At 37.1% G+C, this 7,272-nt stretch overlaps 1 pseudogene; it reads right to left on the bottom strand.

Annotated features, from left to right (window-relative positions):
• Positions 1 to 332: 332 nt before the first annotated feature.
• On the bottom strand, positions 333 to 774 carry LOC148091533 (large ribosomal subunit protein eL32 pseudogene; annotated as a pseudogene).
• Between the last annotated feature and the right edge of the window lie 6,498 nt (positions 775 to 7,272).

Below are 7,272 nucleotides of genomic sequence, written 5' to 3'. Positions count from 1 at the left end.
GGGTCCAGTCTCCTTACACAGGTTTCTCAATTTCGCATTAATCTCCCTGGTTTTTCTTGTCCATCTCTGGTTCTCCCACTCTTGTCATCTACGTGGTTACCAATATCCTGACTAAATGCCGAATTTGCCTGCCAACGCATCACATGTTCTGATCTTTTCACTCATCTCTCCCACAGAAATTGCCTTGACCTCGTTGCTTTTCTAAACATCTTAATTTGTTTTAGAAATCAGGAAGCTCTAACTATTTATTAGGTAAATAAATAAACAGAAGGCAATATTTTTGGCAGAACTTTATGATCTTATTAACACAATACAATGGGCACACAAGTTGTCTATTCATTTCCTTCGCTGTGCAGCCTGGCATTGTGACTGATGGCCAGCTGGGCTGCTCTTTCCACAATGACTTTGTGGCTCTTTGAGGGGACTTTGTGAGCAATCTCAAGACAGTGAGATCTGTCGCACACCAGCATCACTTCAAGCTCGTTGATGTTGGGGACCAGGAACTTCCAAAAGCCACTGAGCAGCATGTGCTTTGTTTTCTCGTTGCTCCCATAACCAGTGTTTCTGCCAGTTACGCTTAATTTTGACATACGGGTCTGACTGGTGCTGGAAGAACTAGTTGGTCCTCTTGCTGACGACCTTGGGCTTCACGAGGGGTCTGAGGGCAAACCCTGATGCCGAGTAGGAGGTGGCTGCCACCTCCAAAGGTAGCGCCGAGGTGGAGCAAGGAAAGCCAGTACTGAAAGTAACAGGCCGTGATCCTACTCTGTGCATGCAGAGTCAGAGTCCACCTACTTGCTGCTGACTCCTGCTCTCCTGGCCGATTCTGCTTCAGACCTTGACCCACAGTTACCTCCCGGCCACCAACTCTTTTCTTTAGTTACCATTCATGGTCTGCAGACTTCACACCTGCTTGCTGCAAAAAAGATCTGCTTTCATTATTTTATTTCCTATCCTCTTAAGAATCCACAAAATTCAACTGCTTAACACCTTGGTACTCCAATTATGCTTATCTCTCCCTGGCACCCAGGTGTTCCACTGCAAACTACAAATAATGGAAATCTTGTTCTGTTACACAGAAAAATGAAATGAATGAATTCAATTTTCTCATTTTAATGCCCTTCTGGATTTCTGTTAGTCATAGCAGAGGACAAAAGCCTAAACACCCAATAAGCAAATGACTAAACATTCATTGATTTGACTTTACCAATGTTTGTGGTTTGGGATTTATATGGACTTAAAAGCAGGTTCCCAGAGAGTAAAGGATTTGTGGATTTTTATGGCCACTCTGTGATTTTTTGATAATTTGTGAATATTATATAATAATAAAAGAAAATGTCAACTAGCTATCTACTATATATATATCTTCTACATATATACTATACTATGTATACTATGTAACATGTATATCTACTATATATAATATATACTTGTGGTCATGAATATATACAAATAAATACACCCACATCCACACACAGAGAGAAGTATTATGGATGATACCTCCTGGTAGCGAACATTTATAACTCCAGTATGTTTTACTTTATACATGAGAGCAATAATATTTTCTACATCTCTCCAATCTTTTTCCCCTTTACATCTTCTAGCTTTTTAGTTTTTGAAATATAAAGTCTGTATGTTTCTGATTTTTAAAGTCTCTTTCTGTTAATAATCAGAATTAATTTCAGACAAGGCTAAGAGTAGAGTTCCTTTGGAAATATGCCTAGGAGACCCCATGAGTGTCTGGTAACACTTAAACCTTCACTAAATATCCTATTATATATTTATCAAATAACATATCGGTTTATATCAAGCTTTACAATAACTCACTCTCATGCATTAGGCAGACATATGGATTGTTTAATGACATTGGCATGTCTTCTGACTCCAGAGCTGTTTCCTGCCATGGCATCACACACTATAAAAACATCATAGATGCATTTTTTTGAGCAAGGAATGAATTTTGGAATGATAACCTGGCTCTGCTACAGGATCTAAAAATGAATGATAAAGCCTTTTCAAAAATCCTAGGTTAAAAAATAATTCTAAGATACTGATTTACAAAGATTCCTGTACTTGTTTTGGTTACTGGAAACTTTGTAACCCTGGTAAATTATTCTGGTGAACTAGGTGACACTCACTATTCTTTTTGCTGCTTTTCCAAACCAATAATCTGGGGAGATGTTTATAACTGTTTTCCTTAATCTTCAGCTGAAATGATAAAGGTGATTTTTCTGAAATCAGGAAGAAAGAAACATTTCAAGTAATCACTAGTGAGGACATTTGCTGGACAGACTTCAAATATCTAAAAATAGCAGGACATTGGTTCCTAGTTCCACAAAAAGAATCTGATGTCAGCAGTGTTAGGAAGTGCAACCCAAACAGAGTGAGAACGCCCCATGGGGTTATATAACTCACCCGAGTCATTTTGAAGTTCTGCATGTAAATTGTATAAAAATCCCAACAATATAATCCTCAGGATATGGGGGTGATTGGCAGGCTGCAAAGCTTTTCCCTTAGACTCAAACAGTTCTTTGATACAAACAATATTTTTCATTTCAAAGGTAATTGTTGGTAGCCAATAGGCACTGATAGTCCCATGTGGCTACCACAATAAGTACATTGCCTTTCAAAAAACAGTATTGCTTTTCATGTGATAGAGACCATTTGTGCAATTGAAAACCCATTCAGAGAGCACTCTGATAGACAGACCCTTTACAATTCCAAGATGTAAATGTATTGAAGTGCACTATTAGGCTTTCACACAAAAGCTCCTTGGAAAATAATATAATATATATATTCAGACATCATTGTATTTACTCTTTTGGCAATAATTCCTTTTCCCTTATTTTCTATGACACTTGGTGAAAAGCCTCAGTGTGTCTCAGCTGAAACAAAGGCAAGCCACAGACCCAAATTTCAGTTTTTATCACTGTGTCCATTACTGTTTCCCACTGCCCCATTTTTGTTTCTTACCAGAAATTGGTAAATAACCCACAGGACACAGAGATGATGAATGACTGCATAACCTATGCCAGGCCAGAAATGTCCAGGAAAGTAGGTTTTTCAAGTAAGTCTTGCAAATTGTCTTTTTATTCCATCTCCTAGAGTGAGTTTATTTTACAACAAATAGGAAACGGTTTGTATCTTTTCATTTTATTTCTACTAATCCTTTTCAGAGAGCAAGCAGGCCAGTAAGAGAGATCTTCAGGCTGTTCAATATTTGTACTTATTGACAGAGCCAAAGAAAACATGTAATAAGAGAGTGTAACAAAATGAACTATTAAAAAGTATAAAGCCAAGAATAAAGGATGCTGCATTACCATTCAAGAGCTTCACCATAATCTTATTAAGACATAAAAGCAGAGTTTTAAAAGAATTCAATACTCTAAAGTCTGAGTGATGCATTGTCTGAAAATCAATTCCTATATCACATCAAGAATAATCTTTTACAAGTCTCTACATAACTATTGATAACCACGCAATAAAAATAATAAAAGTTCAGTGATAATCTTGAGCCATTATTAAATCAATTCCTGTAAAATGAAAAATGAAAAGCTTATTTAACTGGCTCTTGCTACCTAGGAAAGATTTGGTCATAATATAAAACTGGAATGAGAATAGAGAGGCACAGCTCATTTTTTTCTCTTCGTTGAGACACGGTGTGACCTTCAAAAAGTTGCTTAATCTCTCTGTTTCATTTTTACTTTGTGTGAAAATGAGACTTCACTTAAACTGCAAAATCAGCAAAGATGCCAAGACTGAAGATATCATTTTCCTAAAAGTGCCTACAGCTATTAAGATACACAGATCTATGCACTAAAATTAAAAATCTATATTTCAAAAGTACTGCTTTTACTATTGTATGTGCTAGAAAGCTGCATACTCTAATGCAAATGTAGAAATTTCAAATGCTATTTTTCTAATAAACGTCTTCAGGCTTTTTCAGTTTTCCCAGGATGGTTTTAGCTAATCTAGGGTCTCGGGGGCTGTATTTGCTGCACCAAAGTTATTGTCATCATCAGCTAGTCTCCTAACACTTTGGCTAAACTCCAGAATGCCTGCTAATGACAAGGCTATAATAATGCCTTATATATGGACACCACTTTGCACTTGACAGTCTAATGCACATAATGCTCTCTTGGTTAGTAAATGATTCTGTTTTAAGGGTGATGGGACACTTACTATGACTTTAGTCCTTCTGAGCTAGGGAGTTGGTGGTGTTTGTCATTCAGAAATGGAAAATTTCTGGGATTTTGCCGCTTAAGCCAAACCATATGATTCAGCAGTGTAATCGTCTTCACTGGTTATAACAACACACATTTGGCTATAGCAAGAAATGTGAACGGCAGTGCCTACAGGTCAAGATACTAAAATGAATGAGGTAAAACTGGTGTTGTGTAGACAGTGAGGTCAGAGGATTTGTCAAGCTGGCGACTCTGTTCTGATTGTTTCCAAGTGGCAACTCGGGCCCATTATCAAGCTCTGCAAAAATGTTAAGAAAACATAAAAACTGTACACGTCCACGTAAAATATCCCAATTTTAAAAATAATAATCAATTAAACTATCTTAAGAACTATGGGAGAGAGCTCTGTGCTACTGGAAGTCTCACATTATCAAAAAGTTCCTTAAAAAAAACATGGTGTTTTAATGGGAAAGTGGAGTGTAAATGCTTTGAGAGTTTTAGGCTCTCTAACACAAATCTTCATCCTGTAGGAATTTCCTGATAGCGGTGGTTTTTATCATTATATACATTAGAACTGTAATAACTAAACATCACGGAGTGTTGACTTCATATGGATTTTTGCTCAAGAGCAACATTTTCTAGCACCACAAGCACCATCGCTGATATAGCTCTTCTTACATTTCCATCATTCTCCTCATCACTGTTAAGATAAACAAACCATAAAGTCACTCAAACAAAAGAGATGGGTTATAAACACCACTGCGTTGTACATGGGTTGCTTCTGATTTCCACCTCATTAAAACCTGAAACACACATACTGTACTCAGATACTCACAAAAAAGTGGTGATTTTATTTTCTATAACCATCTTCATCTCACTCTGAGACATCCATTCCTGCTGATGGCAGAAAAAAAATACTTCAAAACTTGCCAATCACAGTATCTCAGGCCCTTCCAGTTTCAAATAATTTATTTTTGGTTTGAATAGTCTCATTTCAGAAATGATGAAGGCAATTCAAAGTTCAATTCCTATCCAGTCTGCCTCTTTCCTCCCACTCCCCAAAGCGGCTTCTGGTGGCAAGGGTTACTCTCCCCTTCTGATGGTGGGGAGCTGGGCCCCGGGTCCTCACGCTCTTCTGGGTCTCCACTGACCACCTGTCGGTGTCCAGCTCTGATGCCCAGTAATGAAGAGCTGACTTAATGACATTTCTATCTGTTCACTGGCATGTACAAAGCCAAATAAACAGATATCATAAAATTTACCATTTAAAGTATTCTAGGAACCCCAAACACCAATCACAAAGAACTTATGCACCCCTATGTTCATAGCAGTGCAATTCACAATAGCTAAGATCTGGAAACAGCCCAAGTGCCATCAGTAGATGAGTGGATAAAAAGCTGTGGCACATTTACACCATGGAATACTATGCAGCTGTGAAGAGGAAGGACCTTTGGCGCAGCATGGAGGGAACTAGAGAGTATTATGCTGAGTGAAATGAGCCAGTCGGAGAAGGACAGGTACCAAATGATCTCGCTTATATGTGGAATATAATAAACAAAATAAAGTGATGAACAAAGTGGATCCAGTAACATAGAAGCTTGGAACAAACTGAGGGATCTCAGAGGGAAGGCGGGGGGGGGGGGATGAATCGGGGAACTTGTATGTTTATGGGCATGGCCCATGGAGACAGACATTGGTATGGGGAGGGCCTGGGGGTAGGATGGATGTGGGGTGGAGGGGATCAGTGGGGTTAAAAAGGGGACATCTGTAACAGTCTCAGCAATAAAGATAAAGAAACATTAAAAAAATTACCATTTAAAGTGTAAATTAAGTAGCATTAAGTACATTTACAATGTTCTGCGACCATAACCACTCTCTAGTTACAGAAGTTTATTTTTGTTGTTATCCCAAATGCAAACCATGTACTCAATAAACAGTGTCTCTCCAGCCCTTCTTCCCCCCGGCCCCTATCAACCACCAATATATTTTCTGTCTCTATGAATTTTTCTATTTTGGATATTTCATATAAATGGAATTATAATATGTGGCCTTTTTTATGCCAAATTTATTATAATTGTTAAATATAGAATATAATTTTTAAAGAGGGTTTAATATGTTTAAAGAAATGAAATAGGCAATCAAAAATATGAGCTGATAACAGAGAGATGAAACCACAAAAATTTATCAGATTTTTTTCCCCCCTTTTCTGGTCTGGAGTAGTTTTATTTTTATCTCTGTTCAAAGCTCAACTTCGTCACGGAAAACTATTTTTCCTCATCATCACTTTTTTAAAAAAAAATCAAAATATTCAAATATATACAAAACTGAGAGAATAATATAATAAATATCCATTTACCCATCAACAATCTTCAGCAGTGGTTAACTCCTAGACACTCTTGTTTGCCCATAGTCCCTCCCCCAACACTTCTCCCACAATCTCTACTGGATTGTATAACCACAATACCATTATCACCCTTAAAACTAATTCCTATTTTTTTCAATTTTCTCATAATGTTATTTTACGATATGTTTTCATCAGGATTCAAATGTGCATCGCAATTGCTTTTATGTCCCTTAAATCTGTTTTAATCTACAGATTACACCTTCATCTTTTTTTCTCCTTTACTTGTAATCTATTTGTTGAAGCAACTGGGCCATTTATCTTATATAGTTTACTACAAATTGAATTTTATTGACTGCCTCTCTTTGGTGCCATTTAGTATACGCCTCTATCTCTAGTATAAGCTGTAAATTGGTAGTTAGATCTAAGGGCTTGATTCAAGGTTTTGTTGTTGTGGTGGTTTTGTTTTTTGTTTTTGGCAATAATGTTTATGAGTGGTTTGCACACTTCCATCAAGAGACATATAATGTCTGTCTTTCTTTTTTGATGGTAACAATTCACAATTACTACTTAGGTTCATTATTTCTGTAGGGGTTGCAGAAATAGTAATATTCAATTCGATCATTCATTCATTTGCTAAATTGCGACCATAAAGAGAACTTCCTCTTATCAATGTCTGATTGCCTTGAGGCATAATTCAGAAAGAAAAAAGCAGGATAAACTTCTATTCCTTTTAGTCACCAGTTT

The sequence above is a fragment of the Miniopterus natalensis genome, chromosome 14, assembly GCF_054644295.1.
Source record: "Miniopterus natalensis isolate mMinNat1 chromosome 14, mMinNat1.hap1, whole genome shotgun sequence".
Taxonomy (NCBI): domain Eukaryota; kingdom Metazoa; phylum Chordata; class Mammalia; order Chiroptera; family Miniopteridae; genus Miniopterus; species Miniopterus natalensis.
Note: the sequence above shows the minus strand (reverse complement) of the source record. Positions and strands in the feature narration are given on the sequence as shown.